Below are 13,060 nucleotides of genomic sequence, written 5' to 3'. Positions count from 1 at the left end.
CTGATTTCTGGACGAGGATTTAATGCACAAATTAGTTCGGAAATTACTAGTGAATTTCTGGGCGTGACAAGAAATATGATCACTCACTAAAAGGCATGTTAGCATGCAAGTTCTTGCAAACATGTGACCGAAGTGAAAAAAGAGAGTTGCGAAGTCGAACACTTGTCTGTTGGATAGTATAGGGAGGAGAGAAATACTGCGTAACATGGATCAGTACTTGTATTGAGCCTCAGGGGGCCGGTATATATAGGAGTACATGGGGAGAAGATAAGGAAGGATTACAGATATGGAAGGAGTCCACACAAATCAATCCTATCCTAATATGACTCTAACTACCATATACTCTAGCATCCCCCCGCAGTCCAACCGTGAGCAACGCGGACACTTGGACTAGAGAAGAAACTGGCAAGAGTGCTCAACACGGGATAGCCCTTTGTGCCATAGTCGATGTAGCCAAAGCGAAGGGTGCGAGAGAGCCGTGGTCGATGAAGTCGTGCGTAGAGTAGCTGTGGTCGATATAGCCAAAGTCGGGAAGTTGATGTCGAGGTAGCAGAGCCGCAGAGCACGCATGGGGAGTCGTAGAGTGGTCATGGACACACGGGAGTGCGTTGTGGACCAATGTGCGCGAGGACGCGCTGGAGATGAAGATAGTGACACAATTGCGGCAGTCGTTGAGGAAGATGGTGCCGAAGAGCTGATGTAGTCGAACCGTGAAGGACGAGATGTCACGCTAGGTTTGCCAGACTTGGGGACAACTCGGGACGAACGAGCGCGCCGGTGTTGCCAATACCATACGGGCGAGGCAGGGGACCACCATGAATCATACGCCAATGTCGGAAGAGACTAGCAGAGTAGGCCTCCGAGACGGTCGCGGCACGAGAACGGCGTAGAGGGAGAATTGCCGGAGCAGCACGCAGTTGCCGAAGAAGAGCGAAGTGTAGTCGAGGAAGATACGGCGATGCTAGCGATGAATCATGCTGGATGAAGTTGAAGGCGAAGTAGTAGGACCAACGGTCTAGACGGCGTCATCGGTAGCCATGTAAAGGTAGTTGGACCACCGGCCTAGATCCGCGACAGTGGCAACTTGGAGATGCGGCGGCGATGCTCGAAGTAGATAAAGAAGACCCGAGTGGCTGACGATGACCAGTGGGGATGATGAGGGTGTCGAAGCGTGAACGACGATGAAGACGATGAAAGCGGTGAAACTGCGGTCCGAGAGGACAACACACCTGCAGCTCCATGTCAATGAACCGGCGAGAAGTCCACCGGTGATGAAGCCATGCTAAGGAGGACGCCTCTTGTTGGTATTTCTTAATGACATTACAAGAAATATAATTCCCAGCAATGGCGCAGAAATACTTCTGGTATATTATGGTTACAGAGTTCATCCGCAAGCGCACGGATATACCATTATAGCATTTCACCCGAGAGTATTCCAAGGGTATCGTATTTATTTTATCCCGTGGGAAGATCATGTAGAGAGAACTCAACTAATAATTTGTATATTACTTGTGATAATCATATTCTAAGCAGGGGTTAAGATAATCCAAGGGTAGAGTGACACACAAGTATTACTACTTATTCTCATAATAAATTATCTAAGCTAAGTGGAAAGAAAAGAGAAAGAGAATCTATTCCTATACTTCTAATATACATAGTATACGTACATTCTAGTTAACTGATATACTAGCTAATACCCTCTATCCGATGCCCTCCTGGTACTTCGAGAAGCCACCCCTGACTGCCGAGTTCCTTACGACAGCTCGTCATGACCTTACAACCGGGGCTAAATACGGAGGAATACCCTCCCAAGGGAATTAACTTAGGATTATATACCGGCAGGGAGGAATACCCGTACTGAGCTGTCACCATCAGCGGCCCACCTCTCATCCACAATATATAACCCCAAATAATGATATCCCATAATCTAGACACCACGTCTAAACTACCAGATACTACTCTAATATCATCGTCATGACATAGACAAATTGCATAAGCAAACATTATACCCGCACCAAAGCATCTCCCAGATAAGCTAGCCGTATATTCAGTATAACATGAACATAATGTAAGGTAGGTACTCATATACTCCGAAAGTATTTCAATACCATAAATGTATTTAGAAGAGTATTTTAATAAAATTACAAAGCTTACAAAAGAGGAAAGGAAAACTGCTAGAGCCATACCCGAACTCTTCCGAAGGCTTCCGGACTCCTGATTTCTACTCTATTCCTATTCCACTAGCTAGATACTACTAAACTAAACTTAAGAGAAATGAGAGAGCTATTGCTTGAGGTGTGTGAGTGAAGTGAGAAGGTGAAGTCCTTTTATAGCTGAACTATGACGGTTGTGATGGTTGGAATGGTTGGTAATAGCCTCCAACCGTCATTGGGGCTTCATCTCAATGGAGGCGAGGGAGGTTCAGCCGAACCTGGGGCCGGTTCAATCCAGCCCAATTTCGGCTGGCGGCCTTCTCCGTTGTTCTTCTCCGCAGACTTGTGAATTTTTGCCCAATTCATCGTGTCAATTCTGAGTTCTTGGCCCATTCATACACAAGTCTAGTTCTTGACATCGTCCGATTGATTTATCGTCTGAGTTGATGTCGATTCTCCTCCACTTTAGTGTCATTCCCTGCAAGAGGTTAGTATACCTAATACTAGTGGAATATTATTATTCTAACATATATATATGCATTGCAAGCATCACTAGTTCTCCTCTATTTTGGTAATATTGACGGTCGAAACTGATCAATAACGACCGTCAACAAAACCCCCCAAGCTTGAACCTTTGCTCGTCCCGAGTGAAGGACGAAAGGAAACAAAAACTTGGTTGTTGATCAGGAGTTGCTACTATGCTGCATATCTCAAAGATACATGTGTAAGGTATATGTACTCTATCTCAGATTAAATAATCTTTGGCACGGTGGCTTACCCTTACCCCTGATTCCCACGAGACCACTGCTTCTCCTTGCCTTGGGCGGTTGAAAGACAGAACAACAATTAGAGCACCAATCACCCAATTTTTATTCAACTTTTATTTCGGAAGGTTTCAAATGATTTTGCAAAAGAAAGCCAAGTTGCTCAAATGATTCACTCAGTCTCTCCAAGTGTATCAATTTGAATTTCTCACCAAATGTTGCCTTTTTGATTCCTACTCTAAGGTTTGATATGTAGAGCTCGGTAGGAATCAGACATGGCATACTTGCATTCACACTTATCACTAAGTCAAAAACTTAGACTAGAGCAGATAACTAAACATATTCAAGATCAAGATCGTGCAAAATGTGTGTGTGGTATATGGTGGAAATGGTATATGAGGAAAAATAAAAGAAAAAATGCTTCTCATTTGTGCTTACTTTCTTCTCCCAAAAATCCTTCTTTTATTGATTAGGAGAGGGCATGGTTACAATTTTTTTTTCATCATCATGCTCATGTTTGATGGAGCATAACTTTATTTCTCATAACCACGCCTTTCCCTCCCTTTTTTTTTCTTTTCTTTTCAGGAGAAGAAAGCACCTGAAAGCATGGAGAATTTATTTTGGTGGTAATATGGAAATGGAATGGAATATTGCTTAGCTCCCAGTGTAGGAATTTAGCATGTGCATAAATGTGGGTGTATGATCTTGATCATAGAGCATGAGAAGTATCTACACAAGTCACAAGAGTTTGACAAAGTTCAATGGAATGACAAGTAACCAAAATGTATATGGTTTAATCATGATAGCACATTTTTGGCTCTGGTAGGAATTTATATCAAATGAGGAACTCTCAATTTTATCATTTTGAAAGACAAAACATCCGGAATTCAAGTCAAACTAGTATCCGGATCACAACAACTCATATTTACTATCTCATATCTCGCAACAACCTAGACTTAGATCAGCAAGTGTAGCTCATTTACCTCAGGTTCCCGGATAATTGTTGGCTACTTATATTTAACTTTTGAGAGAGCATTTACCAAGAATCCATATATAATAGATATAAAACAGAGCAACTATTCATCATTTCAACAAAGAGGACTAGCTTGTCTTACCTAGCATGACTCAAACCTATCCTATTTTTTTGGTATTTTCTATTTTGCAAATTTTTATGTTGTTTTCAAGTTTTATAAGATGCAATTGGAAAGCAAATATGCAATTGGAAAGGGAAATATGCAATGTGATACAAGTTACCTCAGTAGGGGGAGCGATGTCTCCCTCCCAAGCTTGACTTTCGCTCAGGGTCCTTGATAAGGATTGAACCCCTGAAAACGAAAGTACGCCTGAAGGTCATCGTGCTGTTGCTGCATCATGTTGTTGATGTTGGCGAACTGAGCATTAGCAGATTGTTGCCATTCTTGCGTTTGAGTTATGTGTTCTGTGAGGTTGTACTGGATCTCCCCCGTCTGCATATCAAAGGTGTCCATTCTCCTGGTGATTTCACCCAAGTCCCAACGAGAGGAACTCGAGCGCCATTCACTTGGAGATAGAGGCACACCACTTGATCTGGGAGGTTGATTATCCCCCCATTGGATGTCATGAGGCACATGCCACCGGTCCTCACTGGCACTTGTCCAGGTTGAGACTCTAATGCTATGGCGTGGAGCTTGGGTCCATCCGGGTGCATCCCCAGTTGGTGCCCATCCTGCCTCATACATCCGTATGGGTGTTGAGGATGATGAACTTTCTCGTTCGTTCCTTGTCGTGTTGCGCGTCTCCCTGTATGCTCTACCTGCATGAGACTCTTCTATGGTCTACAGGGCAATGGTTAGTTCATGGCAGTTGTACAAATGATACCCCGTATTTGCCAACGGGATTTCATTTGTACAACCGGGAAAAAAGTATATCAAAGATCCATCTACTCCATGTTTCAGAATATGCCCTTGCACTAGATAAGCCTCATCAATACGTGGACGAGCGGCTGAGATAAAAGCAATTTGGTTGCTAACGACCCCTAGCCCTTTTGCTATCCGAGTAATCAGAGAAGTGCACTCAACAGGAGCAGAGAACTTTATACTTTCTAACCATTGCCTTATCATACATTTCACAGGAGCAATTTTGATCTTTCTAACCATGGCAAACATGATAATTAATTCATCTCCCCTAATGGGTCTCAGATCACCTCTAGGAAACAAAGTCATAGCAATCCATTTGTGCATTAGCCTAAGTATAGGATTATGGACATCATTCATCCTAGATTTCTTGCAAATTGGAGCACCAGAAATGTCTTCCCAAAACCTATTTTTCTCGAACCCAGAAATTTCTTTCTGGAGATCTGTCACGCCCAGAAATTCCCGAATAGAATTTCAAGCAGAATGTGCATTAAAACCCCTGTCCAGGACTGGCTAGGGTACACAAAAGACAAAGTTGACATACAGATCCACGTCTTAAAAACATTATAAAAGTCTTACATAAATGCAGTGGAAAAATAAAAGATAACTGGAGCTAAGCCTTGACTTGGATTGCAGTGGGAACACCACTCCACAGGCATCCTCGACGGCACGGACGATGCCTACTCCTCGGAATAGCCACCATCTGACGCATACTCAAACTCTGGGGTTGGGGAAAAGTAGAGCAAGACTAAGTATAACCACCGTACTCAGCAAGTCATACCGTAATAGGGGGTATGATGCAGGATATAACCAAAGGATAGCTAGAGCGGTACATTTGCATAAAGGGAGCATTTATAAACAGTAGTTGAAAGTGGCGACCGGCAGACGGCGGCGGCGATGCGGCGAACGGCGGTAGCGCGGCGGCGCACGGCGGCACGGCCCCGAAGCGAGGCGGTGCGGCAATAACGGCGGTGGCAGTATGGGAGAGAGAAAGGGATGGGAGGGGAGTTCCTCACCGACGGCGAACGGCGCGACGGACGGCGGTTGCAGACGGCGAGAGTCGGACGGGCTTCGAGAGGACCTAAGGAACAAAATGGGGGAAGTTAGAGAGGGAGAGAGAGATCATCGAGGGTAGGAACGCCGGCCGAAGGGGGTGGCCATGGCCGAACTCACCGGCGCATGGGACGGACGGGGTTCCGGCGACGGACGGCGACGATCGGGCGATGGCCAGGGTGCTTCACGCGATGGCGAATGCGGTGGTGTAGACGGCGAGGTTTGGCGTGGCGGCTAGCGATGGCTAGCGGCGGCTGGAGAGCGGAAAAGTTGTGGCGGTGGTGGGTGCACGGTGCTAGAGCAAAAGAGGGCTCGGGCGGAGCTCGGTGAAATGGGGAAAAAGAGAGAGGGAGTGGCGGTGGTGCTTGAAGAGGGGTTCGGACGTGGCCGGGAGCGGCCAGATTTCGCCGGCCGACATGGGGAGGTGGAGGTGCAGAGAGAGGCGGGATTCAAAAATTGAATCCCGGCCATCTCGAACGCGGGCGCGGGCGGGAGAGAGAGGGAGTGGGCGCGGGGAGGCGCGGGAAAGGCGACGACGCTGGCGATGTGGGCGACGTGGCCCGGGAGAGAGCGGGAGCGGCGGTTGCGGGGTGCGGCGGCGCCGGCTGGAGGTTGGGAGAGGACCCGACAGGTGGGCCCCACCTGTCAGTGACCCCGGGTGAGGGAGGAGGCACGGGCGCTTGCTGGGCCGTGGCCTTCGGCCGGCCCAGCAAGGGCGCGAGAGGGAAAGGGAAAGGGAATGGGCCGGCGGCCCATTAGGAAAATGGAGGGGAAAAAGAAAAAGAAGAAGGGAAAAAGAATTTCCAGGGATTAAATAATTGCTCGTGCTCATTTTTAATTGGTTAAAATTATTTCTAGAGCTCTGAAAATTCCACAAAAAATCCTGTTAGCATATTTTGACATGTAGAACTCAAGAAAAATCCCACATGTCGATTCCGATTATTACTTGCATTAATTCAATTAGGGTTTCTCTCTTGCATTAACACAGGTAATTTCTTGCGACCACTTATTAATTCAATTTAGGCCTAGGAGAAGAACTTCAGGGTGTGACAAACCTACCCCCCTTAAACGGAATCTCGACCCCGAGATTCAGAAGAGCTGGCGAAGAGATGCAGATGGGTAGCCTTCAACTCATCTTCCCTTTCCCATGTTGCTTCTTCCTTTGAGTGGTGGCTCCACTAAACCCTGCAGAACCTGGTAACCTTGTTTCTGGTTCTTCTTTCACTGGTCTCAAGGATGCAAACTGGCTTCTCCACATAAGTCAGATCTTCTTGAATATCGATGTGCTCTGAATCGGCTTGTTCTTCTGGTACCCTCAATCACCTCTTTAACTGAGGCACATGGAACACATCATGGATACCCGCCATGTTGGATGGGAGTTCTAGCTGATATGCAACTTCTCCTCTTTGTTCCAAGATCTTGTATGGTCCCATGAAGCGTGGTGCCAACTTGCCTTTCGTCTGGAAACAGTGTACTCCCCGGAGCGGAGTGACACGAAGGTATACATAATCCCCTGCTTCAAAAGTGAGCTCTCTTCGGCGGTTGTCTGCGTAGCTTTTCTGTCGAGATTCCTTTCTCTAATAGTTCTGACTTTCTCCTCTGCCTCAGTTAGCACTTCTGTCCCGAACAGTTGACGTTCGCCTGTTTGATCCCAGAAGATATGTGTGCGGCACTTCCGGCCATACAATGCTTCAAAGGGTGCCATTTGTAAACTGGCCTGGTAGCTGTTGTTGTAAGAGAATTCAGCATAAGGCAGGCTTTTATCCCAAGCTCCGCCAAAATCAAGTGCACAGGCTCGCAGCATATCCTCCAACATCTGATTGACCCTCTCAGTCTGGCTATCTGTCTGCGGATGGTAGGCTGTGCTGAAATTCAAACAGGTCCCCAATTCTTCTTGCAGCTTCTGCCAAAATTTTGAGGTAAACTGACTCCCTCGATCAGATACAATCTTCTTAGGTACCCCATGCAGACACATGATCCTTGCTAAGTACAGCTCTGCCAATTTTTTTCCCGTATACGTGGAGTTAACCGAGATGAAGTGAGCAACCTTGGTGAGACGATCAACCACCACCCATATGGAATCATGCCCTGACGATGTCCGGGGCAAACCTGTGATGAAGTCCATTCCGATTTCTTCCTATTTCTACTCCGGGATCTAGAGGGGTTGAAGCAATCCCGTGGGCCTCTGATGTTCTGCCTTAACTCGCTGACAAACATCGCAGAGCGCGACAAACTCCGCTATTTCCCTTCTCATGCTGGCCCACCAGAATTTTTCTTTGAGATCCTGATACATCTTGGTACTGCTGGGATGAATAGAGTACTGGGTCTGATGAGCCTCAGTGAGTATTAGGTCTTTCAACTCTTTGTCATCAGGTACGCACAATCTTTCTCCCAACCAGATTGTGCCATGTTCATCCTCGTGGAAATCCCAGGCTTTTCCGACCCTCATATTCTTTTTCAGCTCAGCTATTTCATGATCATTTACCTGAGCTACTCGGACTTGGTCCACGAGCATAGGCCGTGCCTCTAGGGCAGTCACGTACTGTAACGCCCCGATTTTCGTTCGGGATTAAAAATCAATTAATAATGCATTTCTAGAAATTATATTAAAGGTTAAATCAATTTAATCAAGTGAAATTATAGAGGAAATTAAATTTTCCTTTAAAAAAATCATTGGCCGGGAATATTTTGCAATATTCTTTGTGCCCCAAAAATACTCTCCGGATTTTTCCGCAAATTTTCGGAGCTCAAGAAATAATTTTAAATAATCTTCCCCTTCCTCCCTTTTGGGCTTGGCCCAAGCCTTCCCCTCCACTCCCGTGGGCCGCGCGCCTCCTCCCTCTCTCGGCCGGCCCGCGCCTTGCGAAAGTCTTCTTTACGTTCCCCGGTTTTCCTCCCCTCCTCCTTCCTAGGCCGGCCTCCTCCCTCGGCCCACTCGGCTCTCTCTCTCCCTCAAGTCTGCTTTACCTCACTCGCCCGTTTTCCCCTCTCTCTCTCCCCGACAGGTGGGACCCGAGGCCCCACCTGTCATCTTCATCCCTTACCTCCCGTCGCCCCAACCGCCGCCATGGCCGCCAAATCCTCCCACGTCGCCGCCTCTCCCGCGCGACTCCCTCTCCCGCGCGTGCGTGGACGCGGTCGTGCCCCACGTCGGCGCCGTTTTCCCCCACTCTCCCCACGAAAATCGGCGCCGGTTAACCCCTCCACCACCCCACGTCGGCGCCCCACTTCGCCGGCCGATTCCGCCACGTCCGGCCTCGATCCCGCCTTCCCGAGCCCATAAAAAGCACCCCCGTGCTCCCCTCGTTCATTTCCCCTTATTTCCCGGGCCCGGCACTCTCTCCCTCGCTCTCCCCACGTCGTTCCCGCGCGCCGCCACACTCCGGCGAACTCCGGCCGCCGTTTCCCGTCGCTAGGGTCGCCGCCGCACTACTCCGCCGCCACCGCTGGCTTTGCCACCTCAAGGGCACGCTCGGCCGCCGTTTCTTCCTCCCCTTCCACCACGCGAACCACCTCTCCACCGTGCTCCCGCTCTCCATCGGTCCCCGGCGAGCTCCGGCCACCTCTAGCCGCCGCCCTAGCCACTGCCGCGCCGCGCCGTTTGCACCACCGGCTTCTCCGTGCCTCGCCGCACCCCGGCCTCCGCTCCGTTTCCCCATTTAATCGCCGCAACCACCCTTCCACCGTGCATCCCAAGCCACCTCCACCCTACGCCGCCGGGCCGCCGTTCCGCCTTCGTCCCGAGGAGCGCCGACGCCGAGCTCCCCCGCCTTTCCCCGCCCCTCGTCGTCGCGTCCTTGGTGAGCTCCTCCTCTCCCTCCTTGCCTCCCTCCTCTATCTCCCGTGCGTGCTGCCGCGCCGGTGGCCGCCGCCGTTAGGTCGGCCGGCCGGCTTGTCGCTGCCCCGCTCGCCTAGGCCGCCCGGATCCCCTTGCCGCGCCGCGCCACCGCTTTCCCGCGTGCGTCGGCCGTCGCCGCAGGAGGCTGCGCCGCCGTGAGCCGTCGTTCGGCCGGGCCGGCCTGAGCTGTGCCCGTGCTCAGCCGCGCCACCCCGTGGCCGCCCGATCATGTCACACCCTAAAAATCCAAAATATATAAATTGTTGTTTAAATGGAATTATTAGATTTTATTTTAAAAGCCTAGAAGAGAAGATTTAATTTTAATTAATAAATTCCAACATAAAATGGGGCCAGATAAAATTTCATTAAATACTTTGCTTAATTCTATAATTCCTAGATTTTTCTGGGATTTATTTGAGCTAAGGAAGTATTTTTAATAAATGGAATTGCATTTAAGGAATAATTTAAATTGAAAAAGGTTTTTAAAAGTCTTCTTTTGGCTTTGAGCCGAAAGTCGGCCCAAAACCCTCTCTCTCTCCCCGGCCCAAGTCGGCCCAGTCCGCCGCAGCCGTGCGCGCGCCCTCGCTCGCTGACAGGTGGGGCCCGCCTGTCGGAGTCGTCATCTACCTCCGGCCGCCGCCGCCCGAAACCCTAGCGCCGCGCCGTTTATCTTTTATTTTCCGCTGCTTAGATCTTTATTGATTGAGAGGAACTATCTACCTTTGTAATGACATTTTATTCGCTTATTAATTAGAGTAATAATTGTACTCTATTATCAATTTGTTATTGTGTGCCTCGGCTGATTCCTGGACGAGGGTTCACACACATGTAAGCGTTTGGAATTTTGGATAGAAATTCCGGGCGTCACAAGTTGGTATCAGAGCCCCTTGACCCTAGGTTATGCCAAATGGTTACCCATAGAAGCCCTCTAAAAATATTGGAAAAGTAGAACTGTTCTCCTCCCCTTCTCTTTTAATTAAACCAAACTAATGGCACATGCATTTCATAATCTCTTTTAATGGTTCTCATTCAAAATTTATTCCAGTGTTATTAGTACTGTACATCTATTACTGTACTAATGGCTCAATTACCAGCAAAAGATTTACAATATTGTTTTATTTAATCTTACTGCAACGAAATAAATTTAGCATGTTGATTTTATAACTTTCTTTTATTTCTTTTGGAACCTGTTGTTCAAAAGTACAAAATTTGTGACCTTGTTTCCAACTGTTTCAACTTATCTTGCAAGATTGGTTTACTTTATTTACTTACCTTTTACTTTGATTTTCGAACTTTATTCAAATTAATCCAAAACCTTGTGCTATTAATTGGATAAATGTCTTAACTCCCTCCTTACACTTGTCTTTAGATGCCGCGCTACAAGCCTGAGTACTTGTTTGGTGTTGAGGGATTTGTCCAGGAGTTGCGTACGATGTCCTTTGTCATAGGATTTGGGACTGCTCCTTTTTATGCCCAGATTCCTCATGATCGTCACGAAGAAAAGTGCCGAGTCAAAGTCACCTTGAACAGTAATAGTGAAGATATCCCCTCAGTGATGTTCGAAGCTGGAGGAAGAAACTATATCCATGCATGTCAGGAGGTGGCAAGGATCGCCATAGGAGAGCTCCGTGATCGCTATAGTGATCAGTTGGCCGACACGGAGTATCGCTATCATCCTCGCCAACCACAAGGAAGTGACCGTGGCAGTTACCTTGAGACTGAGGGAATTGAGAATGATGCTACCACAAGGCATTTGGTTGATATGCTGTGGGCTATGGATGAAACCCGTGCGGAGACTGTGTTAGCAGCTCAAGATCGTGAAGACCGGAATCGTGGTAAGATTTGCAAGCTAGAAGATAAAGTGGATCGTTTGGAGAAGGAACTAGCCGCGTTGAAGGGAGAAGCACCACCGCAGAAGGCCAGGGTTCGTCTTACCGCAAGAAAGAGAGCTCTATTTGTCCCTCGCTACCAATTGGCGCCAAAGGTCCGTGTGGTGGAAAAAGAAGTTACCCCAGCCCTAGCAGATCCTCCGGTCGTCAATGTAAGTGATGATGAAGGAGAAGAATCAAAGCGTACCCATTCCAAGATTGAGTGGGGAGCTACTCAAGATGATGAAGATGAGCCGAACGAGCCTTTAATCAACTCCGATGCTCGGAAGACCTAGAAAGCCTTGTCAAACCGTTGTCTTAGATCGTTGTGTTAGCTTGTTTGTTTAAGTTTGGTTGTGTGTGTCTCGCGTGTGATTTACATCAGTGGTGGGATGTAAGTACATGCGTTTGTTTGCTTTCAAGTGTTAGGTAGTTGGTGAGTTTAGTGGTGTGAGAGTCTTCAGTTTGTAATAATGAAACTCACTTAAGATCAATAAAAGTTAAATTAATTTTCTGTCCTAAGTAGTTTTCCCCGGTTTCTCTTCTTGTGACCTGTCCATGCCAGATGGTGCTCACTCGCAGCAACGGGAATGGCCCCAACAACAACAATAACAATAACAACAACAATGGAGAGAATCCCACACTTGCCCAAGTCCTGGCTCAACAGGCACAGCTTATGAACATGATGATGCAGCAACTCCAGAACCAGCAGAACCAGGGAAATAACCATGCACCTCCCCAGAACAAGTTAGCAGAATTTCTTCGTGTAAGGCCGCCTACTTTCTCTAGTACCACTAATCCTGTTGAAGCTGGAGATTGGCTGCATGCCATAGAGAAGAAGTTGGATTTGCTTCAATGCACTGATCAGGAGAAGGTCTCATTTGCATCACACCAGTTGCATGGCCCTGCCTCTGAATGGTGGGATCACTTCCGCTTGAATAGGACTACTGCTGAACCTATCACTTGGCTTGAGTTGACCGCTGCTTTCCGGAAGACGCATATACCATCGGGAGTGGTGTCTCTCAAGAAGAAGGAATTCAGGTCGCTCACTCAGGGGTCTCGCTCTGTTACGGAGTATCTGCACGAGTTCAATCGTCTGGCTCGTTATGCTCCGGAAGATGTGCGCAATGATGAAGAGCGTCAGGAGAAGTTCTTGGAAGGACTTAATGATGAGCTTTCTTACCCACTCATGACGGGGGATTATCATGATTTCTAGAAGTTGGTGGATAAGGCTATTCGTCAGGAGGACAAGTACAATCGCATGGAGCAAAAGAAACGCCGGATTGCTCAATTCAAGACACAACAGGGGAATAATCAGAGGCCGCGTCTTACTTTGGGACCCCAGTCCATGCCACAGGGAGGTTCTTCGTCTGTTGTTCGTCCGCAACGTCAGATCTTCAACAACAATGCAGGCAACAACATCAGCAATCAAGCTCCACGCCCTGTTGCAGTTTCGACACAGCAACAACCTGCCAAGAGGGAGCAAGGCAGC

The 13,060-nt window shown here is 48.0% G+C and overlaps 1 pseudogene; it reads right to left on the bottom strand.

Moving 5' to 3' along the window:
• Window positions 1-725: 725 nt before the first annotated feature.
• Window positions 726-1,321, bottom strand: LOC107279067 (uncharacterized; annotated as a pseudogene).
• Window positions 1,322-13,060: the final 11,739 nt, after the last annotated feature.

Source organism: Oryza sativa, chromosome 10, assembly GCF_034140825.1.
Source record: "Oryza sativa Japonica Group chromosome 10, ASM3414082v1".
NCBI lineage: Eukaryota > Viridiplantae > Streptophyta > Magnoliopsida > Poales > Poaceae > Oryza > Oryza sativa.
This window is presented reverse-complemented; position numbering and strand designations above follow the sequence as displayed.